Below are 26818 nucleotides of genomic sequence, written 5' to 3' on the forward strand. Positions count from 1 at the left end.
AGAGACGGGTATGGGTTTTACCCCCACCAAACCATTCACGATGACCGCTGAAGCTGTAGCTTCGTTGTGGGCCAGGACTTAAATCCCGAGTCATGGGCTTAGCTTCCTGCATGCTTGCAGCCCATTCTTCTCCCTTTCCTCTCTCTTCCTTTGAAGTACAAACCCACATCAAATGGTGCCTCACCAGGAAGGACATAGGGCCAACAGTCAGGAAAATCAGGCCAAGCCACAGGGGCTCATCTTTAATGACATCTCACACTTCTGGAGCACTATGTCATTTGGCTAAAATCCCTCACAGGTGCCCTCTGAAAGATGTGAAACTAAGGGCAGGGTCTGAGGATTAGAAAGGAGGGGCAGAAGAGCTCCTGAACCCCAAGTTTGCAGGGCGCATATGTAAACCTTTGGGTAGTAGTACAGTGGTCATTGCTAACTAGGATCAAGCTATATACACTAAACACTGGCTGCTCGGGGCTGTGGCCACAGCTGTGTGCTGATCCACAGCCCATAATAAGCTGTGGGGTCCTCCCTGACCCTGAGGCTTCTCACAACAGTGGCCACAGTAGCTGGCATGGACTCACAGAGGCATGGCCATCTGTCACACATATTTTGGTATTCAGTGTAAGGTGCTGTTCCTTGACGTCTCCAAGTCACAGCCATAACTCTCCAGCCAGACAACCCTCCTTGGCAGACCTGAGGGCCCTCCAGCCAATGTCTCCCCACCTCATCATCTCTGCAGTCCCTGTAGACAGATCCCTGTGTGCTGTGTGCTGTTTGCTCCGTAGCACTGGTTTTCAGGGTGTGGCCCTGGACCAGTACCATGGCCATCACCTGGGAACTTCTGGGAGCTTCATTCTCAGGCCCCACCCACCTCCTGAATCAGAACCCCTGGGAGTGGAGCTGGGTGGGGTGTACTTTCGTGTCCCTGTTGATGATTCCGAGGTATTTACGTTGACACTGCTTCTCTACAGCGTCTGGATGGGGAGACACACACTTCAGGGCAGGGAAGGTCGGCCCGCCCTCATGCAGCTTCTCTGCCACTGCTCAGCCCTGCCCTGCCTAGGAAGCTTCAGGAACCTTCTTCTTCCCCCAGGTTTGTCCTGCTGGCTGCTGCTGAGATCTACTTTATGTCACAAGTTCCCCACACCCCAAGATGGATGGACAGTCTTGCTGTCTGTCGGTGGGTACCGAATTTGATTTATAACATAATTTCAATATTAGACTGTACACAGAGATCATATCCATATCTTAGAGGCTTCATACTTTGCTCTTTCTGGATGTAGAACTCTTCACTCAAGCAACACGCTTTGCTGTCCTCATCCTGGGCTCCATGAGCAAATATTGTCCCTCAGACAGGCTTGCCTGGACCATCCTATTTGAACCAAACTCACTTGTTCCATCTGCTTGCCCAGCTACCTTATTTTTCCTCTCTGCCTGGTTTGTGCTGTATCTGCCAGTCATATGACAAGAATTCAATAAAGATACCAGGTGAATGAATGCATGTAAATATAGAAATAAAAATTAGAGCTAGCCTAATATAGCTCCTTGTATTTATCACCCTGGAACATACTTTGAAAAAAAAAAAAAGCAAGACTGATAATTAAATACAAATAAAAACTAACAACAAAACCAGATTGTGTGCTTTGCTAAAGCCAAATTGCCAAGAATGGGTTTAATAATACAAAGATGATGCCTTGGGCTACTTCTCTTTCTGTATTTTAACTTAATTAAGTCCAACACAGGGAGCAAATGGCTACAAACAGATGCACACGAATGCTCAGAGTGGTATTAATAACTCGAAGGCTTTGTTTTCGAGGTCAGGGTAACCATCCTTGGTACGAAACCAAAACCCTGCACAGAATAACCCTGAGGCACCCGTGTTAATGAGGGATTACTTGACAACTGTGAAACTGTCTTGTTCACCTTGTAGTAGTACTAAAAATCTGCTGTTCTAATGCCAGCAACCTGTTCCTCTAGCACGCTGCCATGGGCCAACTCAGGATCCACTTGCTATGTACATGTAGCCCAGGCCACCATGAAATGCCTTGGCTCCTGCCTCACACACCCTAATACACTTGGTCCCACTTCTGCTTCTCTGCCAGAAACGATGCAGTCAGATGGGGCCCCTTTCGTTCAGTTGACTGGGGTCACCTTGGAGCAAGCAAGGCAACTGGATACACAAACACCTTTCTAAAGACCTGCAAGGAGCCGATCTACAATTCAAGTTACAGCTGGATTCCCAGGTCGTCGGGATGAGATTTCACAAGCATTCGCGGATAGTTATCCAAATGGGAGCGCAAAGCAGGGCCACCAGTTTCCCTGCCTGTCCCAGGGCCTGGGTGCTTGTTACCAAAGCAAAGCAGTGCCATGCCAAAAACATTGCATGGACCAGGCACAGCCCTGCCAGCCAAACACAACTGTTAAGCCACCACAGAGTCATTAATGTTCCAATTGCCGCCATGCCCATGTGGGTTAGTGGATCATCTCACGAGATTCACACATTTCAAATGGTCCTGTAATTCTGCCATCCACCCCGGCTCTCCAGGCAGAATAAGTGCCAAAGGTTTAATTAAAAATTTATGGGTGAAAAACTTACACTTAAGAACATTACATCCACTCTCTTCAGTTTGGGGTTTATTTCCTTGCAAATATGGACAGGAGTACCGCGCTTTCTGTTTTATGGGGAACTTCTAACTAGTGGGCCACTCAGCTGGGTGGCTGCCAGAGGGGAGAGAGTTCTCTACAGCAGGGCTGGCCTGGGCATCCTGCCCGGGCACTCATCCTGGAGTGGCCCCATGCTAAGGGTGATGGCAAAATCGCCCCCTGTGAGACCAGTGTCTCGTTTCGGTTGGTCATCTTCTTTAATCACCTACCTACAAATCAGTCTCTGACAAAACCACGGGGGCTTAGTGGACGCTATGAGATCAGTTCCCACGCATCTGTCCTTGCTCTTCTGTCCCCCACAACCTTTTCCAGCATTGTCCCTAGCACAGCAGCAGTTGGAGAGAGGAAGGACCCTCCTCTCCTGTTCTACACAGGGAGTTCTGTCTGAGGGAAATGAAGCTTAGGTACCTCCCCATGTGGACTGCAAGGCAGCCTTTGTCCTTCAGGGGTGCATGTACATGTGTACACACAGACACACACACACACACACACACACACACACACACACACACACACACACACACAGAGACACACACACAGACATACACACGCGCACACACACGCACACCCGCCACACTGACCTCTTCTGCTAAAGATGCTCTCTAAGAAGGAGGGAAGCCCCTGTGTGTTGAGGAAGCATCAACTGTTTCACCTCCATGTGTTACTCAGGCAAAAGGATCTAGAACAAAGCTATGGGCGCCTAGACAAGCTGGGGGCACCAGACAAGTCAGCCCAAGGCACGGCATGAGGAGAGAGAAACATGCTGGGACTAGTTCGTGGGACCAGTCATAGAGCTACCTACATCCTGGGGGTGGGAATAGGTAGAGAGGATCCGTCCACAGGCCTGAAGGTCTTGGCTCCAAGTATGCATGCATGCCCCTTGCCAGAGCCCAGGGACTCGGCATGGCGCCTGTAGTCCAGTGGCAGGCCTGACGCCCAGCTCCAAGACACAAAGAATCTGGGTCTCCAGAGGAAGAGAAACTTTTTGGAAGCATCCCCCTTACAGCCCCCACCCCACCCCCATCACAGAGGAGCCAGGCCAGCATCCATATACAGCTTAGTTAATTGCTATATCCTTCTCACATCTCTTTTCTCTGAGGAACAATTTCTGTCGCTAACAAGAATGGGTTTTAGAAGTGAGAGGGGTCAGCAGGCTGCCTGGGCACCTACCTTGTGTTTCCAGGACCCTAGGCCAGAAGGCTGAGAGAGAGGACATCTGGTCCAGCCCTGTTGCCAGCAGGTAGGACCCCTGGCCCCTCAGTGAGCCAGTGAGTCAAAATACCGGGCCAGATCCTGCCTCATCCAAGTGTGTGCACAGTAAGAAGATAACCCTGAGAGCCATCCCTGACCCAAGGGAGCCTCAGTCAGGTAACAGAGAGAGGGGCTTTATCATGGAGGCTGTAGGGAAAGGTTCCAGAGACTGGATATAGGACGGGAGGACCCACCAGGGCACAAGCAAGTGGCCTCACATCTTGGACCCATCATCAAGCACCTTCTAGTGCCAGCCTTCTTCCTTCCCTCCCTCCTGTGACAATGCTACCAATTGTCAGATAGCATTCCCGACTGGCAGACAGGCACCATGAGGCTCCGATGGAGGTCAAGTCACTTGCCCTCATCCAGTGAGCAGGGCGGTCCACATTCCTGAGCTGAGCCCTCTGCAATAAAGAAGGCAGCACCCTTCAGATCTGAGGGACCAATAGAGGGACACTGGCTAAGCTTGCCTGTCCTTCCTGGGGCCACTGCCCCAAACCAGCCCTCTCCATGACTTAGAAACCATGTACCCTCACTCTACCCAAGCCCCCCTTGCCCTACCCCCACTCTGGCTGTGGCTACATGTGCATATTCTGTCTACTCTTTCTCTACCTTCTAGGAGCACCTCAGCTAGTGTGGCACACGCAATCTCCCCCGGCCTAGGGCCTGCCATCTTGGCCTCCCTTGGCAGCTCTTCCTGCTGAGTCACACCGCCTCATAAAGGGTGGACTCAGTGGAGAATAACGCCGCACAACCACAGCCACATGGCTCTTGTACAACTTGGCACCAGGTCTGGAGTGGACTCAGGATTTTTCTGTGAACCCCACCCAGGGCAGGTCTCCACACAGGCACATGCCTCCTACCTGAAGGTTGGTAGCTGCGTGTAATGGGGTGTTCCTGAAAGGGACATGGGCCTGACAGTAGGGCAGAGTGGCTTGAATCTTCTGTCCTATCCATGGATGCCTGCATAGTCCATACAAACAAAGTCCTAGGACCTGGGCATACTGGCTAGGGGACCAAGACCTGAATTTCTCTTTGCCATGACTCACTGTGATTTTGGGCAAGTGCCCTCTCTTCCCTGGCTTTGTTGTCTACGCATAGGAGAAAATGGGTGGCTCCCCAACTTTGTTCTCACAAACTGAGGTTTTGGATTTTCTCAGGGACCCTTTGCCACCACTATCCTCAGCATAAACTTGTCTGTGGCTCCTTGGGACCTAAAAGCCTACGAGGGACTGGGCAAGAGTTGCCGTTCTTAAGATAGAATTTGGGCCTCACCCTTTCTTCTTACTCAGGGCCCTCCAGGAAGCTTCCGAACGAGAGACCTTGCCCAAATCTGTGAGCCCTCTCCCTGGGCAGGGTAGCGTAAGGCAAAGGAGGCCAGACAAGTGTGAAAGCCACCGATCAACCCGCGGGCACTGGCAGAGCCTCAGGAGCTGGCCCTACTCCTACAGGGAAGAAATTGCATTGTAGCTGATTCTGAGCCTTCAGTCAGCACCTGGATGGCAAAGTTAGTCCTTGTGGGAGGGGCAGGTGGGGGCTCAGAATCTGTTTTAGAAATTACCAAAGCCTTGGAGGCCTAGGGCCCAGGCAGGTAGAGGCTAAGGTGCTCAGTCTAGCTTAAGAGAGAGGAGTAGCCTACCTGTTCCTTGACTATTTCCAGCCAGGATCCAGGCAGGAAAACAGACCAGAGCCGATGCCCTACAAATTAATATTATGTGTCCAAAGAGCTACAAAGACAATGCCAATGCTCAGTGGCATCAACATCTGGTAAAGGAATAGAAGGAGCAAAAGTCACTCAGTGTGTCCTCAGTGTGGGCCATTGGAGCCCATAAAGCCAGGCCGGTGACAGCTGGAATACAAAGAGGCAAACGGCAGCCATGTAGACACTCTTGGACCATCCCTTCTCCTTGCTTCAAAGGCTTGGAAGCCTTGGGGACTGAGCCTCAGAAAGCTGAGCATGCTGCTCTGGGTCATCCCTGACCCCTCACCCTAGCCACCAGCCATGGCAATTTTTCCCCCTGTGGAGCAGGACAGGAGGCCAGGCTGCCTCACCGCTGGTCCCAGTGCTATCCCAGAAGGACAGATGAACGCAGACTCTGACACGTTCTGATGTGAAGGTTTGTCCTAAATTCTCAGCCACATGTCTTTCCAAGAAAAAAAAAATATTTCCAGCTAAATATTCCAAGGTCATTTCTTAGGGGAATATATGTTATTTTTAAATCATTGGACTGGACATACAAAAGGAAGCCAAGGGCTCCCATCTGAAAGCAATCTTGGTCCAGCCTGACCTCACAGGGGAAAACAGGCTGGAAACTCCAAGGTCTTTGCTTCCAAAAGCTTCTCGGCGAGAAATGCGCTTTTAGACATCACAGACAGACAGATGTTCATGTTGCTGGATACAGTGAGCCTTCACTGTTTTTTGTCCTCCAGCCTTGTTCCCCAGGACTAGGCATGCCCTCGCAACTGCCTGGCAACAGTGCCTGGCAACACTGCCTCTCTGCCGCTACCTCTGCCCTCTGTGAAGAATACACCCTGCAGCCCAGAGTCTGGGCAGCCAGACCAGGGTATCACAGCTCATGACACCTGCCAATCAACGCCTTCTTGCTTCAGTGTGACTTCTGGTCAGCCATGGTGTGAATCCTAACAACACACATGGAAACAAGCACAAGGGCTTCAGATCTGGGCACTGTGGCTTCACCCTGCTTTGTTTCGCCCTCTTCCCTGTTTTTCTTATCTGATAAATCGCATCAGCCCTGTCCTGGATGGGGCCTTTGATGCAGTGACTTGGAATGCCTCCCGCCACTCCCAGCCTCCTGTCTTGACACTTTCTGTCATCCTCCTCATCTTCTCGCCACGCCCCCAAGTCCTCCCAGCCTCCTGCCTCCCTTCTTCCTTCCCAGGCGCCAGAGTGCGAGTGTGGCCAGGTTCTTCTGTTTAGACCCAGTTGTGTGACCTTGGCCACTCTGATTCCTCACTATAACCAAAAGATCACAGCAGGGCTCATCAGGAATACAACACAGTCTTACACAGCACCTGCCCCCCGGGGCTGACCTCCAACAATACCTTTCTCTAGGGAGAAACTTCCCTACTAGGAGACAGTCCTGGTGACTGGGTGTACAAGAAAGCCTTTGGAGACAAGTCACCAGGCCCTCCATGTTCTCACCCCCAGGCCAGTGGACCACACATCCCCTCCTTCCCACTTCACGAGCCTCTTGCCCTATCTTCCAGGCAGCAACAGGAGCAGGAGTGTCATGTGGGGTAAGTGACATGCCTCCAACCACTCACCCCCTTGCCGAATGAACGAACTGCTTATATCATCCAGATTGGTGGCCACCTGCCACTGTCACAAGGAGCAATTCTCATTGGGAAACGAAGGGGGTGCTAGCCTCGAACTAGACAGATGGACAAGATCTAGTTGGTAGGGGTGGACGTCCTAGGATGCCCACAGCCAGGGCTGGAGTAGGCCATACTGGCTGCCTGGGAGAACCCAGAGAAATCAAGGGCTAACTCAAGCCCCCCAAAAGGCCTCAGAACGTGCTAGAAATGGGCAGATGGCATCACCCATCACCTGCTTGCAGCATTACCTGTTACTCTCCCAAGCCTCAGGTTCCTTCTCTGAGAAATTGGGACAGCCATGGGACCTCATACTTAAACATTATGAAAAAAAGTAAAGCAACACCCGCAGCAGTGTCTGGCACAAGATAAGCCCCTAATAAGTGCTTAATTAGGATAGTAATTAAGTACCTAATGATAGCTTAACAATAAGCTCTTGCTGTTTACTGCCCCCATTTTACACAGGAAGAATTAATTTCAAAAGGTAAACCCGACATGCACAATTTGGAGTTTCTGCCCCATGTCCTTGAAGGGCCAGCCCTCTAAAGGGATCTTTCTGGCTAAGCATAACCCCAGGGGCTCCCAAAAGGAATAGGCATCCTCTCCCACACTTGCTGCAAGGCTGGCAGGCAACAAAGATGACCAGAGAGGGGCTGCATGGCCTCCTGGGACTTTGCTTGTGAAGTGTCCAGTGCACAATCTCAGGTCTACTCATAGCTTGGCAGAGAAGCATCTGCAAGGGCCACCTGTGAACATGTCTGGAAGTGGAGAACAGAGCACAGTGGGGCCACACACCTGTAAATGGCAGAAGTAAGAAAAGCCAGGGCTGCTTCTGCCCACTTCTCAGCTGAGCCTGCAGCAGGGCTGCCATCCATCCCCTGCCCTGCAGGAGGGTACCCGGTCGGGGAAGGCAGGCTTGCCAGGGAGATGGAAGCCACTGAGCCACAAACCAACTGTTCCGTTACCAGTAGGGAGCAGGAAAGAAGAAAGTGGTGGCTGCTGGGAGATCAAAACGCCCAGATAATGAGGCAAATCCTTCTCCCAGAGACACCAGCTAATGAAGGGAGCGACGGAAGCCCTGTGTCACAGGCCCAAACTGTTTACACAAGTGTTAAAAATACATTTCAAAAGAAAGCAAGGAAGCCCGAGGAAATCCCTCCATCATTTTTGGAAAATGCTCTGTGAAAACCGCATTAATTTGTTTTCCAAAAAGGTGTTTGAAGTCTTTCAGAGGACCCTTGGGCAACTTTAATTCCACCCCCTAATCCTCTATTAAAGGTGATGTTCACCAACACAGCCTGCCTTGGGGGAGCTGATTTTCATTCTTAATTATACAGATACATATTTGGGGCCATGCAAGCTCCTATGTAAATTAAAAGGGCACACTGTCAGCCACACTTCTCCAAAGCGCCCAAAATAGCCTAAGCTTCATTAAGGCATGAGGGGGTGGGATTTGAAAAAAAAAAAAGTTTAAAGGGTCAGAGAGCATAATTTTAAAGATTAATTTCCAAAGCCTTATAACCTTACAGCCTGAGATGAAGGGTTCGTGGGAAAGTTGAGAAGCAATTCAAAAAAAAAAAAAGGTGTGGGAGAAGGGTCACTTATGCTATGTATCACCCTGACTTGCTGTCCTGGCCACCACAGGAATAGGGCTGGCAGGGCAAATGAGATGTCCAGAAATCATTGTCTTTGCTGATATGTCACTGGCATCATTAGCAGCGATTTGTGTTTCTTGACTACCTACTATGTGCCAGCAGTTGTATTTGGCGCTTTACACCCCTCAGTTCATTCACCTCTCTAGGAGAGACACTGCTCTAGCCCCACCCCTCAGCTGGGAGGCATGGGAAGCCCTAGCGCCTCAGTGAAGAGCTGCTCCCATCCCGCCAGCAGGAGCAGACAGCCCCACCACCTGTCATCTGCCTATGAAGCAAAGCAACAAGGTGACATTACAAATGTCAAAGCCCACGAATGCGGCCATCACAACCTGAACCCCCCGCCCCTGCAGAAAGGCAGGTGTTGATGCCCTTTTGACACTGTGACACCGAGAAGGGTGGCTGAGTGTGTATGAAGGCCAGTATTCTGGGCACCACCCCAGCCCGGCTCATAGAACATGATCTGGACGTGGGGGTGATGGACCCAGGGCCCCAAGGGCAGATGGTATCCTAGACAAGCAGAGCACGTATGGCATCACGCCTTGCCTTTTTCCAAGGCTCTTCCTGACATGTGTCTAGTAAAGGCCCCTGAAGCCATCGGGTGGGCCTCTCTTGAGATGTCACGAGTCTGCACATCATAATCAGGACATAGAGCTGTAATATCCCCTGCAAACGATGTGAATTCTAGCCACATGGACGAAACTGGACCACCCAGGGCCCTACCACCAGGAATTAGGGACCGAGTCCCATAGACAGGTCACCGGCGTGTTTATCCTGGGACATAGGAAAATGCCCAGCTCAGAACAGTTTACAAAGCACACAGACTCCTCGGGGTCCACTTGCTATCAAGTTATCATGACCAGAACAGCCTTCCTAGAGCCAATAGCATCACTGCCACCCCAGCCTGCTCCATGGTGCTTTTCTATCTGCCTACGTACTTGCTCACATCCTGACCAGCATTTGGGCAGCCCAGGGAGGAAGGCAGGGTAGGCAGACTGGTTCCTGCTTATAGCTGGTGATCCTGAAACCCAGAAACATGCAGAATCTTCCCATTACCACACCTCAAAGTAAAGAGGAGGCATGTAGAAAGCCAGCACCCTATCTCCTAACACCATGTTCTCTCATCCCCTCCCTCCATTTTGGACAGGTGAAAACTCCCGAAAGAGAAGCTGGCTCTTAGAAAAAACCGAAGCTCCTCTGACTTGTCTAGACTATCCTGATGCTTTTTAAATCCATGCTATTACCTGTGTTTTGGACATTTAGGTTCTATGGATTTTGAACTGAGGCCCATGTAAGTTCTGACTTGCCCACATTCATATGGAGTATCTGTAGCAGGAGGAGCATCTGTGACAGGAGGGGCATCTGCAGCAGGAGGAGCGTCTGAGGCAGGAGGAGTATCTGAGGCAAGAGAAGCATTTGAGGCAGGAGGAGCATCTGAGGCAGGAGCCAGATGTTTTGACTGTTAGCCCATGCTCCCCAACCTTCAAGTGAACACCCAGCTGCACTCCACTGCCCTGAAGAGACAGTTCCTCAGTGAACATCCCCTTCCTCTCTGACCTCAGCTTACTGCCCTGTGGGTGCACTCTATGCCCTTGGCCATGAGGCCTCTGGGATCCCCTGGGAATGACTTTACCTGTCAAATAGCACGATGAGACAGACCATCCCTCCTGATTTATGCATTACACAGCAACTGGATACCTCTCAACTATGGGTCAATAACTACAACCCAACGTCCTGAGAAGCTGCCAGATACAAAACACACAGATACCAAATCAGGGTTTGGGCAGATCAACATTATCCACCTGTCCATTAAGCCAACTCCTTTCTCCAGAACCCAGACCAGAGGCCTTGCCAGACTGAACGTCTACCCCTGATATGCAGTTCATCCCCTGAAAACAAGGCTCAGCTTGGTCATCAGTCTCGGGAGAGCTATGAACACACTTTCACCTCATAACATGCAACAAACAAACCCAAAGCTCCAAGCACAGTGTGTGGCTAGTAGCCAATGGGCCTATGGCTCAGGACACAAATACTGGGAGCATTGAAGCCTGACGAAGCAGACGGTCGGTTGGAGGGTCTCAGCAGAGAAGCAGTTCTTAGAGGAGGACAGGAGTTAACCCTGGGGCCAGAGTAGACAAGGCCAGATCCTGAGAGTTGACAGACACCTGGAATGTGGCGGCAGCTATCAGGGACAGAATCACCTTACCTGGCGGGAGAATTTTGCCCATGTCCACATGCATGTCTCACCATGGGCAAAGGTAAAGGTTTGACACTGGGGCCACCCTGGCAGTAGGGAGGGGACATGAGACTGTCAATCTGCTGACACCGCTCTCATGGGGCTTCCCAGAACAGGGGTCCTGTGAGCTGGCTTCTAGGGTATGTGAGGGAGAAGTTCCCTGTTCCCTGCAGTCATTGCCCAACAGAGGGAAGTGTTGACCATAACAGAACCTTCTGAGGGGAAGGGAACCCCGCAGCTCCTGCCTCCAGCATCCCTGAATGCCCAAACTCCTCATAAACACAGGAGAAGCAAGGGCTCAGAGAAAGCAAGGATGACCTAGCTCTGACAGCCTGGTAGAAGTCGGCCTATGCTGACAAATGGCCTCAAGTATTGTGACAGGAGTCCTTTGCTCCATCAATGCGGCTGCCTGGCAGAGGGCTTTTGCTTGCATAAGTGAGGCCTCTTTACAGTGGACCATGGAGTACTGAGCGTGCGCCTGGGGACAGGACAAGGAAATGGGTATGGCATTACATAATAGTGGCTAAGGCACACGGAGGAAAGCCACAAGGGATGTTCTCCTAACCGTGGAGACCCACTGGGAAAAGTCAAGGCAATATGACCAAAGGCTTGATGCGTCCTTTAAAGCTTTGTTCGGCTGTAATGTTTGCTCTGATTTTAAAACTTTCTCGGTCACAGATAAAATTGTTCTCTAATTTGGTCATACATTTGGATTTCATTATTTTCAGAATGTATTCCAGACATCTAAAATTAAACAGATGTCATCAACCCCGTTTAGACCTAACAGACTTGTAACCAAACAGTGACTTCAACCCCAGTACAATACTGACTTGGAACGCCGTGTTTCAGTCATTAAAAGTTTTAAAACTCTGCCCCATTTTTCTCATTTCCTATAATGAGATCTGCCCCCCCCCTCCACCGCACCCCTCCTTAAAAATACTCCAGTTCTTCAAGGGTCAATGGGAAGTCAAACCAGAGAGTCAAGCAAATTTAAATATGAAAACTGCAAGAGTGAAATCTGAAATCCTTATGCCTCAGCCCTCTCCGAGGGGAAGCCGGGCTTGGCAACAAGCTGCTGCAGTAGTGAAGGATCCTGGAAACGCAGAGAGCGCAGAGAGCGAGGGAAGGGATTTGGCTTCTAAAGCCGGGCTGCTTTACCGGTCTTTTCTGACAGGGATTAGATTAGTGAGAATCCTCCAAGCCGGGAACAGTGTCCTGGGGACACTTAAGAAGAAAAGGCGGTTGTTGCTCTTCTCCTGTCTTTGCCGCTGTGCCTGTCCCAAGTGAGTGTGCTAAGTGCTATAACCAGAGTAGACAAGAGAGCTTGTTTGAGATGCCCAGAATTCACAATCAGGGCCACTTGACCTCTTAGGAAAGGCTTGGGGGAAGGGTTCTGGGTTTGGACTTGCTCACTTTGGGGTCTGGCCTACTTGGCTATCCAACGTCTTTATTATCTAAGTAAGATGTAACGGAAAAAGAGAAGGGGACGGGAGAGGTCCAGAGACACAAAAGGGTCGTCACTGACCTCATTGGACCTCTGACCATGCAGTAGGGTAGGGTCTGCCCTCAAGCCCAGCCCCCTCCACAGAGCCAATGTTTGGTGGTCAACTATGCAGTGCTGCCCCACTCAAATATTCACAACTGAACTCACACATATTCTTCATGAGGGGGGGGCGGGGGAGACTCTCACAGGGGCTCCCTAAGCTTCCTGAGCCTCCTAGAGAGATAACTACCCCCCCTCTCTTCTGTACACCAAAGAACTTTCTTTACCCAGCCCTCTCCAAGAGCATCTCTCACCTCAGAAACTCAGAAGCCAGCTCCATCCCAAAGTATAGGACATGCCAGGCACCCAGGCCCAAACGGGATCCATCAATTCCAGGGGGACCATGTATCCATGGGGACTAGAAAAATTCATCAGGAGGACAGAGACTTCCCTTAAGGGCTCCCACCAACTTTGGAGTGAGCACTTAGGACAGGAACAAACAGAAATGCACCATTTGAGCTCTGAGTTGGACCATTTTCCCAAATATGAGAAGAAATCTAAGCAACCTGCCAGAAGCATGTCCAACAATGTGCCTACCCAGCTCCAACTCTGGGGCCTGGTCCTCGCACATGTACCTCCCAGATAAGATTTAGGAGCAATCCACTTTTGCCCTGGAGTACAAGTCTAGGCAGAGGAGACAGCCAGGCCAGGATCCCTGCTGAGAACTCTGTTCTTGGACTTTCCTTGCTACGGTGTCTGCCATGCCATACTTGTGGTAAGAGAGAGAGGACGGCGCCATTGCCAACCCACAAGCAGCCACAGGCGGGAAGCAAATTGAACCAGGCAAGAACACACCTTAGGAAAGGACACCAAACTTTCAGTGAAATATCCTACACTGGGAAGCCAGCCATTTGTCACCCGGTCAGTATAATCTTTGGGGTGCTCTAGGCTTAAGTCATGATGCACTTTGTAAAGCTTTTGATTTGTACTCTTAGAGCCAGCCCTATCCATTTGCGCTAGGGGGAGACAGAGGAAGTGACACACTAGCTCACATACTAAGCCGGTAACAAGGCCTGGAGGAGATGTGGGAACCCCTTCTACCAGACCTCACCCCATCAGTCACAATCATATCAATACCCGGGTGGTGGAGCTGGCTCGCACTGTATCCCAGAGGGGAGGGGGTGTGGAGAAAACTGAGCCAGCTACCATGCCAGAGAGGGAGCTGGGGACAGAAATGGGGATATTTGTGGGGCTCTGCCATTACCTTACTGCTGAGACTTGCAAGGGACAGTAAGACGCCAGCTGCTGAGCCTGCTTCCAGGAAGATTTCCAGCCAGTTAGTCTCACCCTGATCTCAGAGACAAAGATCTTTTAATACCTGCAACCAACCAAGTCATAAAAGGGACAAATTAGCCGCTGTTTACTGCAAATTATTTGTCTCACCAAAAGATTGTTTTTCCTTCCTGCTTCCCCCTCCCCCAGGGTCCTTACAGAAGCCCCTCTGCATTGGGGAATAATCCATTTACAAAGACTGGAGCACACACGCAGCCTCTCCAGAAGCTGCCGGCTGCAGCAGAACTTGACAGCTCTCCTGGGGAAAGCACCCACAGATGGAGCAGAATGCCCCTTAGCTGGTCTGAATGCTGAGGGATCCTGGGTAAGAACAGGGTGAACAGAACCACAGAAACCATGTCTGAGGAAAGCAGACCTGGGCTCCGAGATAATCCCCAGAGCAGCAGCTGGGAAAGCTAGAGGGCCTTGCTGAACCTCAGAGTTGCTCATTATGCACGTGTGAGTGACAGGCAAGGAAAAGATGGGCAGCAAGTGGTCCAGGGAGAGACCAGAGCACTGAACTGGGAGGGAGAGCGTGGAGCATTTAAGGAACTTATTGGGAAGGAGGCAAGCATCTGAAGTGGCTAAGGAGCAGACAGTAAGAAGCAGGTGGCCAGGTGAGGGCTCACCGGCCCGGCCGAATGTGTCTGTCGGGGCTTTATGCAGAGAACCAGAGAAAGCCACTGGGGGAAGGGCAGGCGGTTTAAGCAGATGAGCCACACCCATCTTGGGTGTAAAGGGTGGTTTTGGGTTTTTGAGAAAGGACTGTAGGGCCAAGGTGGGGGTGGTCAGCCATCTTCTACTCAAATGAGATTTGAGGGCAATTGGGCCAGGGTCAGAACAGAGAAAGGAGACAGGGAGGACGAAGAGGAGGAGAACGAGGAGGAGGAGGAGGAGGAGGAGGAGGAGGAGGAGGAGGAGGAGGAGAAGGAGACATGGGTAGACCTGGGGTTCCCCTTTCAAGAGTGGCTCACCAAGAAGTGATGTGGTACACTGCTCTTACCACAAACCACCCTACGTCCTCACCTGGACTCTGCTTACAAGGTACAAGGTTATTCTGGGGGTGACTGCAAGAGAGAGTGGCTGGCCTCGAAATCCTCTCTGTTCCTTCCCCCAAGGAGCAGCAAGGAGAATGTACTTCCTGTCTGTCTGGCACCAAGAATTAGGGTCAGCACTCAGGAGAACTTCTTGGGTCTGAGGGTGTGGCCCCAAAATGCATCATTAGTGAGCATCAGTTTGTGCTTTCCTCACCCTGAGAGAGGGCGGGCTAGGGCTGTCCTTCAGATAGTGGGAACACAGTCCTCGCCCCACTAAGTGGTTTGCAGTGGAGGAGAATTGGGCTCAAGCCCTAGCCACAGGCATCCTACATTCTCAGTAATAACAGTTCGTGTCACCAAGTGCTCCCAGAGGTAGGCAGGATGGAACACATGGAGCACATGCCTTTATCTGACCCTCTTGGGAGCATTAGCCTTATGGGAAGGTGCAGACACAGAGGGTGGCAGAGTAAGTTGCCTGGACCCACAGTGAGAGCAGGACGCCACGTGTGTGCAGATGCCTAACTCGTCCCAATGCCCACACATTCTCCGCTCTCTTCTCCCCATCCCTCCTCCATGCTGACATTTAACTCTGAGAAGAGCCTGATATTAATGTGCTCTTAATATCATAGACTCAGGGTAGCAGAGAAACAACCTGTAAATCGCATCGCAGTGCAAATCCCTAATATAAATACAATAAAACATATAACAAATATGCTACGCAACTGTCTGCTGCAGGAGGGAAGGCCAGCAGCCCCTCTCCAAAGGAAGAAAGAGCAAGGGAGAAAGTCTATAAGGAAGCAAGTTTTCCAGACAGGGACACAAAGGTAAAGCCTTGTGCGAGAATTAAAGTGCCTTCTAACAGTATTATGGGCACTTTCACCCAGCCATAGCTGAGGTTCCAACTCTCAGGACCTCACACACACAAAATTGACGATGTGCAGCTCAGGTGCTGTGCTATCACACACATCACGTGGGTCAGGTGCCATTTCTATCTGTTCTTCACTATTCTTTACATTCTTGTCTAGAATCTCCAATAGCCCAGTTTACACAGTTATTTCAATTCACCATCTAAGAGGAAAGATCAAAGGCAGCTCTCTGCGGCATCTTAACTCCATTCCCATGGCTGAGGATGCTGCGGCGCCTTATGACTGACAAGAGAGAATCCTCTATGGGCAACAGTCCTGCCTCAGTTCCTGAGGCTCACCCAGAGTGGCAGCTGCTGGGTGTCAGCTATGGGCTAGAGTTAAGTGTTAAGTCAGTGAGGGTCAGTGGGCAGTGAGTTCCGGTGCCCCAGAGTGTCACCTGCTCGGGCCAAGGCTGTAACTTTCTCATCCTGAGGACTCTCTGCCAGCCAAGACCCAGCCCTCCCTGGAAACAGAGCTTCTGAGGTCTCCTTTGCCTCTGCGGCTCTCAGGCCTCCCTTCCCCGTGTTGCCCAGTTATGCAAACAAAGGCATGTCTGGGAGAAGAAGGGTGCTCATATTTAATAACCCTCAAATCTGGCTCCACATATGGCTATTGTTAGGCATATTTAAACAGCAATTACAGAGGGACCTCCTTCCTCTTCAGCAACAATCCAGGCCTTTAATCCAGCTAAGACCCAGAGAGTTTAGGGCTGAGCTCACCGAGATGAAGATACCAGCTTAGGCAGAGCCCGCTCTAGGCTGGGGGGCTGGGACACACGATCACGTCTCTCCCAAATGTGTTCCTTCTTGCCAACCAAGGGAGGGGGAGGGGAAAGGAAGTGGCTGCCGCCTGCCACAGATGCTATAGTGAGCACGGCGTGCGGAGAGCTCACACGGGACGCCCAAAGTGATGGAACTGGTAAGTGAGGCATGTAGGCAATTTGGCCCCATAAGAACCCAAAACTCGGGTTGAGACTGGGGTGAGAATGACTCTGTCCCGAACGCTTGACATTCGAGGTGACCCATGACCTGGTCAGAGCAGAAAATGCAATCAGAAGCCAGGATTGAACATGGAAGCAGAAGTCACATGACGTCCCTTGGCAATACAGCCCACCTCCCTAGAGTGTCCCCAACTATCCACTTGCCTGTCCCTTCCCTTCCTGTCAGCTCCAGCTGGTCCCGACATGTCCCTGGAGCTGGTCTCTGTATGAAATGCTTGTGTGTCTGCACAGGCCTGCAGGGCTCGCAGGGCACAGCCTCCCTGGGCTCTGGATCTCCCACCAGGTAGGGAGACAGCTCCTGAGACACAGAAGGTGGAGACCTCCCTCTGCTGCCTACTAGGCTAGCTCTTTAAAAATAAAAGCTTTTTCCAGTCTTCGTGTTTCCAACTGATGTGATCGTGTACACACTTACGGGGATATGCATGTACAGTATATAACCATTAGGTCAGGGCAACTTTCCACCTTTATCATTTCTCTGCGTTGAAAAACATTAGGAGTCCTCTGTTGGACAAGAGGAGAGAGGGCGTGAAGGAATCAAGGACGCGGGATTCGGAAGGGAATCCTTTCTCTTTGTGTCTCTCCCAGTGTCAGAGGAAGGGCTTGAGCTCCTGCTGCCACTGGTAAGGCCCTAAGACCCCTTACTGGGGACATCACAGGACAACAAGGAGCTCAAGACTACAGTCTCTCTAGCCTCAGAGACTTAGACCAGGCAAACGAGGCCACACTTCCTCAGCTTCCAACCTTTCAGCCTGGATTTCCTCATTCAAGTTTTCTGGGTGTTACTTGGTTCTGCTTAACTACAAAAACGGTAACAAAAACCATTGGCATCAACCATGATCTTGGTCAAAAGCTCATTTGGCTTTAAATACACATAGGGACAGCAGACAGCAGGTCTCAGGCACCGGAGTAGGGACCCACACAGTTAGGAAACAATTGTTTAGGACACACGCCTGGAATGCCTGTCTCACCACCTAGTGGTGAGGGCTTCGTTTCCTCACCCACAAAGTGACAAGAGCAATGCCAGGAATATGGGGCAGCCATGATGACCAGATTACATGCACTCATACAGAAACTACCAATGTGGGTCCCCAGGCCAGCCTCATCCGAATCTCCCAGGAGCTTGTGAGGGAAAAGGCATCCTTCTCCTTAGACCCACTATGGGAGTGTCTGGGATAGGTCTCTGGATGGTCTCCATTCCCTCCCCAACCAGGGGCCTTAGCAAATCCCAATAGTGTGAAAATCACAGGTGGCAGGTGGCAAGGAACAAGGAACAAATGCCCGGCAAGCAGGTTGTACGCACGTGGTAGGAACTGCTCCTGACCCTTTCTGTACTCCCTGCTGGCCCTCAAACTCAAGAAAGTCAAATCACTTATCCAAATCCAAAAAGCTCCAGTCATATGGCATAAATTGCGAAGCACAGGCTCTCTGCCTCTAAAGCTCAGATCCTAAGGTAAAGTGTGTGTGGACCTTCCCAGGAAGCTAACTGGAGGGCAGTGCAGCTTGGGGCTCTAATTGCCCCATACAGCCTAGAAAGACAGCAAAGAGGCTGGAAACAGCTATTAGCCCTCCAAACACTTAAGGTTCAGAGCCTCTGGGGCAGCAAAAGTCTTCCGAGGGACAAAGAACTCAGTGGGGCGAACCGTCAGGAACACCCAGGTGTCTCAGTGTACACAACAATCCTTGTGCAGGCAGATAAAGGCTTTGGTCCTACAAAGAATTTTCCAAACATGCGATGCTTAGCTAGCCAAGAAACTCCAGTCTGTTCTTCCGGCCTCAACTTCTCTGTTTGTGGGTGGGAAGGGGGGAACACTCCTAGGAGGAAGGAGTGCTGCACCAGGCCAGCACCCCAGCCCCAGCTCTGGCCATCACCTGCAGCAAGAGGCCAGCAAGCCCCAGGCTGCCAAGTGGAGAGCACAGACATTCATAGATACTTCACAGGGAACTCAAAGCTGATGTGGATGCTGCTCTGCCTCTGCCTTGTGTCCTCTACAGCTGCCGTCCTCCCCACTAAGCTGAATCTGCCTCAGCCCTCCTCCTGACAAGAGCCACATCCCAAATAATTATCAACAAGACACTCAACACAGCAAGCTGCTTAGCTTGCTGTGGCCCCCACTTCAAATGTGATCATCTGTCTCAGCAAAGCCATGCCAGGCTGCCCAGAGCCTGCAGCCCTGGTTTGTCTACACTCAGCATGTAAAAGACAGCCATGTTGATGATTTTAATTACCCAGGAAAGCATGTTCTGTGTGCTGGTTTGGATGAGAACAGCCCTCCATAGGTTCATATGTTTGAATATTCGGTCCCTAGTTAGTGGAACTATTTGGTAAGGATTAAGAGGTGTGGATTTGTTGGAGGTGGCATGGCACTAGAGGAAGGCTTTTAGGGTTCAAAAGTCCATACCATTCCCAGGAAGCTCTCTCTGCCTCTTTCTGCTTATGGGTCACAATGTAAACCTTAGCTCTCACTCCAGCGCCATGCTTGCTTGCCTGACTGCCATGCTCCCCACCTTGAGGGTTATGGACTCTAACCCTCTAGAGCCATGAGCTCCAAATCAAAGTCTTTCTTTTACAGGTTGCTTCAGTTGTTTTTTTTCAAGGCAAAAAAGAAAAGTAACTACGGCACTCTGCCTCAGTTTACCTCAGGGACTTTGCAAATGCCAGCCCCCTTTCCAACATGCTCTTCTCTGCTTCTCCAAGGGGACTTTCTCCTCCAATCTAAAGGTGTCAGCTCAAAATCATATCCCCAGAGAAGCGCTTTCCCAGCACCACAGCCTCCCCGTTGCACCCTACCTCCTGTTCTCCTGACAAGCCACTCTAGTCTTTGTCTCTTTACTTGTGTTTTATCCAACTACACTCCCCACATCCAGGAAAATGTCAACCCTGACTGGGTGGGGCCACACCTTTCCATTTCACCCACTTATTTCTAGCACCTAGTATGCTCTGTATGTATGACAAATACCTACAGACCAGACAGATTGACACAGGTGAATGCATGCACAGATCGATGGAGAGTTCTCAGAGGAGGCACAGCAAATCAACCATCACCGTTGCAAATGCAAACCCCTCGAGAGTGGCAGCATCTCTAGCTGAGGGGAGAGCAAGGTGCAGGGAGGCCTCCCTCACAGAGTCTGGCTAGTGCAGAGAGGGTAGCGATGCTGAGCCTCTATAGATAGGAGGCAACATTCATCCTGTCTGCCTGACATCAGTTCCCGTAAGCGAGTGGTTCACGACCGCTGTGTGCAGGCTGGGGCTGCGACCTAAGAGGAGCTTTTCCCCCGTATCTTGCCAAAGCCTGTTGCAGCACCATGGGTGGCGAGCACCCACGGGGACTCTGTCTGTGAGGACAGACCTCACCCTCTTTCTGTCTCCAGCTTGTGAGTTCCAGGAGGCAGGCAGCTGCCAGATTCACAGAACATTTGCCCTCCATGGGAGCCCACGCTTCTCCCTCCAAGGCTTCTACTTGAAACGAGCAGTGATGGATGTTCATGCTAACAGGATGACTAACAGCTGCTCTCCATGTACTTAGGCCAGGAGAAACCTCTGCATGCCCGCTCACCATGGCTCACACGGCCAGGGCCATGTATAGACCTGTACGTGTTGTGGCTTCCTGCTGGAGCCATCGCTTGGCTGTGGGCTTCTTGTGCCACTGTCTCATTTGAAAGGGGGGGTGCTGAGGGTGACAGAGGCCTTTCCTGCACCCTGCCCTGCTCCTCTGCGCCTGTCTGAGGATATTTATAGAGCTGTGCAGCCAGGAGACTGAGTTCCATTAGCAGGGTGTAAATAGTACTTGCTCTTCAAAGGCCAGGGCCAGCCATTCTGTGAGGTCTGAGTCAGTCTGCCGGCTCGCTCGTGTTTCGGGCCTTATTCATCTTCCTGATAACTTCCATAAAGGGCCAAGGCCGCCTTTTTGGTATGCAAGGCTTGCCAGAAGCACCCCAACAAGATTTTCACAAGAAATTGGCTTTTGCTGCTGATATGATTCTGTCCAAGCTCAGGGAGGGAGACAGAGAGGGGGAAAAAAGCAGAAAATGCGACTGTGACCCTGGAGAGAACATAGCACAGGTCAAACGCTACAAAAACTCAAGAATGCAAGGGCAGGGTCACCAGGAACGGCAGGTGATCCAAGGGCGTGTGACCCTAGTGTCAATACAGACTAGGGCCCCGTGAAGTGGCTTGAAGCTCTAGGGCTAAGGATACCAGGGCCTTGGTGGCACACGCCTTTAATGCCAGCACTCAGGAGGCAGAGGCAGGCGGATCACTGTGAGTTCAAGGCCAGCCTGGTCTACAAATCTACAAAAGTAAGTCCAGGACAGCCAAGGCCAACACAGAGAGACCCTGCCTAAAAAATAAAAAAATAAAAAATAAATAAAAAAAAAACTCCAACTCCAGGGATAAGTCCTAAATGAGATGGTGCATGGACAACCTTCAGCACAGTAAGGCGGGCAGGGTGGGCGGGCAGGAGGTGCCTGGAAAAGGCAAGTGGAGAGGCTTTGCAAGGAGCAGGGACATGGCCAGTGTCTAGACTGTCCCTACTGAAGACTGGTGACACTGGCACAGACTGACCAGGAGTCAAAGGAGGAGGGTCCAGCACGAGTCTCCAGCCATTCCAAAGAGTGAAAAAGTTCACTCCAAGAGCACTTTGATCTTATAAAACCCGGAAATGAATTAACCTCTTGGAAAAGCACGCTCCCAAGTCCAGGCTCAGCATGCCCTCGCTTTGGGGCAGCCCCGTTGCTCTGGAAAACAGTCTGAGCATGGCTGTGGGGCAGGACCCAGAGGCCATTCTGGGAAGACAGTTTGCTTCTTATCCAAGGTCCAGTTTTCAGTGAGAGGGTTGTGGGAGGCGTGAAGGGAAGAGCACATGCTTCCGAGAGGGACCTAACTTAAGATGGGCCTTTCCTGACCAAATGACAGCCAGAGTACACAGGGAGCGTCTCCAGTCGCCCTCACAGCATCCCAGTGGGCAGCAGTAGGCATGGGTTCACAGAGAAAGTGAGGCCCATAGAGGGCAAGTTCCTTGTCCACGGTCCCACAGCAAGATGGAGGCAAGGCTGCAGGCCTAACCTACAATATGCCTGAGCCAGTCCTGGCTGCCTATCCCACCTGGCTGTCTTCCCACTAGTGCAGATGAAGTGACGATGGGGGTGTCCGAAGTGATGATGGGGGTGTCTGTCAGGATAGAGGCCGCTCAGGTTCTTGTTTAAAAAAAAAAAGCACAGTTGTGGGAGACAGAGGAAGCCCCGAGTGACTGTGTGAGGAGTGGGTGAGGTCCTGAGAGGGTACACATGATTGACAAGGATGGATGCCTCAGAGCCCATGGGAAGGGGCAAAGTGGACAACTGACCAGTGAGAACATTGGAACAGTGACCTGTGTTGGGGAAGCCCAGCAACTGCAGCGTCCTCCTCCTGGATGACTCCAGCCTGAGACTGCCCTGTGACAGGAGCTTCATTCTGGGACCAGCTAGCCCTGCCTTCTCATGCTGAGGTTCCGGCTGCTTCTTGGTTGGTGCCATTCCACCAGAGTGAGTGTGGCCGCCTGATCTCGGCTTTCCTGTCAGTGTGTCTGTCTGGCCTTTCTTCATTCCCGCGTCGGCCTGGGTCAGGTTTCCAGGACCGAGTCACAGAGGACACATTGAACAGTCAAGGAAAGTATAGCATGTCCACACTGGTGCCATCCCAGCTACAAGAGAACAAGTTCGTGTTGTGGCACCACAGGGCATGATCCATGAGTGGAAAGTACAAGTAGGCCAGCGGGGAGGCTAAAAAGCCAGGAATGTGGGGACCTGTCCTCTACCACCAATCCCAACCCCACCCTCTGGTCTCCTTTCCAGGGCCTGCAAGAGTAAGCGATGCATGGGTGTTGATCCTGCCTGCTGGCCGCCAGGAGTGTCAGCTGGTCAAAGGCAAGGAGACTAAGACTGGAGTAGTCACCCACTCCCTTCCATGGAGTCTGGAGTGGGCCCACCTCCTCACTCTGCCACAGGGCCCAACTCCCTACTGCAGCCAACCGGCAGCTCGCAGCACTCACTAGATGACCCTGCCAACGGCTTTCCATGCTGTCTACACAGTCAAGCCTCTAATTATCCTGGAAGAGGGGTCTTCTGTCTCTAAGATCAAGCCTGAAAGAAGAGCAGAGCAGAGGGTGGCTAAGGTGGGAGGCGGGCAGTGAGGGAAGTTTAGGTCGCTTTGGTCTCTTCAGGAATTCTGTGCTTTTTAATGTTCCATGGTGCAAAATTTCAAACACATACTAAAACAGGGATGTAAGCATATAACAAGCCCCCAGGTATCCACTGCTCAGCTTTAGCCATCGCCCAGGGCCCAACTCACAGCCCAGCCCCTGAGCCCCACCCCAAGATAATTTTAAAGCTGAGACAATTTGTGTGTGTATGTGTGTGTGTGTGTGTGTGTGTGTGAGAGAGAGAGAGAGAGAGAGAGAGAGAGAGAGAGAGAGAGAGACAGAGAGAGAGAGAGAGAGACAGAGACAGAGACAGAGACAGACAGAGACAGACAGAGACAGACAGAGACAGAGACGCAGAGGCAGAGACAGAGAGGCAGAGGCAGAGACAGAGAGGCAGAGGCAGAGACAGAGAGGCAGAGGCAGAGACAGAGACAGAGAGGCAGAGGCAGAGGCAGAGGCAGAGACAGAGAGGCAGAGGCAGAGGCAGAGACAGAGACAGAGACAGAGACAGAGAGAGAGAGGAAGAATTGCTATGTATCCCAAGCTAGCCTTCAGCTGCCTTAGCTTCCTGGATATTTGAATTATAGGTGTGTGTTCATGTCTACCTCGTGTTTAAAAATACAAAGAAACTGTATTTGTATATTGTCCAGGTAACTTAAATGTAACAGAAAGCTTAGGAATCCTGTTCCTGTGCCTAGTTTGGACCAGTCCATTGGTTTTCCTTGACCCTGGCCCTGACCCTGACCCTGGCCTGGCCCTAGCTGACCAGATGACTTGGCTATTCCTATAGTGGGCTCTCTCTACCAGGCTGCCTGAAGCAAACACAAAAGTCACAAACATACCTCATATCGCTTTAGAGTTTTGTTCAGCCTAACCCTAACCTCCCTTTAGTTCAGATTTTTATTTATTTACTGACTCATTTACTTATATATTTATGTGAGGAAGAATGTGGACGTGTGTATATATGTGGGTATTAGCGTGTATACATGTATGCACATGGTTGCACATGCTGTGTCTTCCTCAATTGATTTCTACCTAAGTTTTTTACAAAAGCGTTTATGTGTGCCAGCTACATGTATGCTTGTGTGCCAGCTGCATGTGTGCTTGTGTGCCAACTGCATGTGTGCTGGTGCACCAGCTGCATGACTGGTGCCTGAAGAGGCCAGAGGAGGGCATCAAGTCCCCTGGTACCGTGGTTATGAACGGTTGTAAGCTGCCATGAGGACGCTAAGAATGAAACCCAGGTCCTCTCGACCAACCGGAGTTCTTAATCACTGAGCCACCTCTCCAGCAACTGCCCCTGAGTTTTTACTAACCCTGAAGCTCTATCAACAAACACGTGTCTCCTCCCATGTGCCGGGATTACAGGGGAATGATGCTGCCCTGATACGAGGAGTCCAATCTCAGACCAGCATGCCGCTGCCTACGGGAAAATACTTTGTTGACTAAGCCATCCCTCTAAACCCCTATTTATTTGTTTACTTACTCATTCATTCATTCATTTGGTTTTCTAAGACACATTTTAACTCACTAGAGAGCCTAGGTTGACAAGACTATGTGTGCCTCTCTCTCTCTCTATCTCTCTCTCTCTCCCTCTCTCTCTCTCTCTCTCTCTCTCTCTGTGTGTGTGTGTGTGTGTGTGTGTGTGTGTGTGTGTGTAACAATAATGAGGAAGAGATCAACAACGTAAAGGGGCCATGGGAGGAGGAGAATAGGAGGAATAGCAATAACACTGTCCTCGTGCGCCAATTTTTTTTTTTAATGTTTAAATTTTTAAAAAGTCTCTGCCTACATTTCTGGTTTTTTAAACATTATTTTAATATAAAAGTACTAATAAGAAATGGGGCAATAAGAGCCTGGGGACAGCCACACCAAGAAGTAATGAGTGTGTGGCAGCACATGAGAAGGGCCACCTCCTGCCGTCTGTGACGTCCGTTTTAGTGCCACTTGTGAGAGCCGAGGCTCTTCACCTACGCGGCGGCGAGAGCAGAAGGGAAGCCATGCGGCAAGATGCCACATCCGCAGGGGTAAGGTTAGAGAGCTGGGGGTCGGGGGGGTGGGGCTCCCCTCCCAGAGAGGTTGGCTTTGCACCCCACAAGGCAAGTTTTCTCAATGCCCCACCAGGGGGCCTTCAGGCCGCTGAGAGTAAAGCACGCAAGTATGATTAACACACCGCTCCCATCAGCACAGAGTATGCTGTTCCAAGTAATTTTCAAAGTATTTGTTGGAATGACAAACTTTCCTTTGAAAGCCAATGTTTGCACTGTTTAAACAGCAATAAGTCAGAAAGGTCATGGTGGCCTCTTAAATCCAAACCTCTCCTCGCAACTTAAACGTAAAACAAAGCTGAGATCAACACGGAGAAGGCAAAACTGCACGTGACTCATGCCTTCAGCACTCGTAGGATTCACTAGGACTATGTATTTTGAATTACATGTAGGGATTAAGTACGGAGCCCACACACCAGCACCCAGGCTTGCCTGGGATCGGGGAGGGCAAGAACAGGACTTCCGCAGGAAGTTCCGGGAAAGCCAGGCTTGGTGGCACATGGCTGTAATCCCAGCACTCAGGAGGCTCTGGGCTACATAGCAAGACTGCCTCAAGAAACAAACGTTCAGTCCACGGGGGTGGGGTGGGGTGGAGCAACAGATAGAAACAGAATCATCCAGGAGGAAAATTCCAATACTAGGTAAAACAGGGAACTTAGGTCTCTACTTACCGTTCCAGTTTTGTTATTTGGACAACAGCAGGGCTGGGCCTGGCAACAGTAAAGCATCATGGCTTCGGAGAGATGGAAATGAATTGAGAAACTTTATTCCTCCTCAGCCTACGTATGTAGCCATTAAGGGTGGGGGTGCAGGAGCAAGGCACCCTGAGCGCCCTCCCCCCCCCCCTTCACTAGCCCTTGAGCAAGTTGCACTTCACTACACTAACAAAAGGGGGCAGTCTCGAGACACCCTGCAAACTACCTAGGAACGCCTGGTAATCTCAAGACTAGCACTGTCAGAAGCTGTAATAAGAGAGATAATATAGGAGGCGTACATTTTACCTGATGAAAACGCTACACCCAGAAGTCAAGTAAAGATGAAATCTAAACCGAGTTAAACATCATAAGACACAGATTTGAAGTTTAGAAAAAAACAACAACAAAATCTGCTCCTTGGCTTTTCAGCCAAGACGCAGGGCGGTTCCTGCTTTCCTAGGTACCTTCTATGGCCCACGATTAACCCTCTGAGTCCTGGAGACAGAGGCTTGCTCTACCCACTCCACACTGCCTGGAATGCCACAACAGTGCACTCCTGGGACAATTACCAAACAAGCTCCCCCACCAAATCAACTACTAGAATCACATATTTAAAAAATAAGAATGAAAAGAGATTTTTTTTTAATAAGGCAGAAATGAAATCGAGGTTGATATATTTGGGGAAAATGGAGAATAAAAAGTCAAAACCTCCCTCAGAAATAAAGAACAAACTTCGCCATGTCCAAAACAGATGGGTTCAGATTAACTTTTAATAAAGGACATTTTTAAAAGGTAATAAAAGTGAACCATAAAGCAATAGGAAGGAAGCTGTTGAAATAGAAGAGAAGGCAATGAAGGTATAAACTAAGAATAAGTGGAGACCACAAAGAACAAAAACAATACAGGAATAATATTTCCTTACCCAAGATAGGGCCGAATCAGTGCACGGAGAGGGCCTACTGTGTGACTTGGGAAACTGATGTGCAGTGCACACATCTGAAATATACCC

At 50.7% G+C, this 26818-nt stretch overlaps 1 long non-coding RNA gene across 1 annotated transcript in view; it reads right to left on the bottom strand.

Moving 5' to 3' along the window:
- LOC311605360 overlaps positions 1-26818 on the bottom strand; it is a 160996-nt gene that overhangs the window by 51640 nt on the left and 82538 nt on the right. The window contains exon 3 of the long non-coding RNA XR_014781905.1: positions 13881-13994. This is a non-coding gene — a long non-coding RNA (uncharacterized lncRNA). The remainder of the gene's footprint in view (positions 1-13880; positions 13995-26818) is intronic.

Source organism: Acomys minous, assembly GCF_964271855.1.
Source record: "Acomys minous genome assembly, chromosome: 9".
In the NCBI taxonomy this organism is placed as follows: domain Eukaryota; kingdom Metazoa; phylum Chordata; class Mammalia; order Rodentia; family Muridae; genus Acomys; species Acomys minous.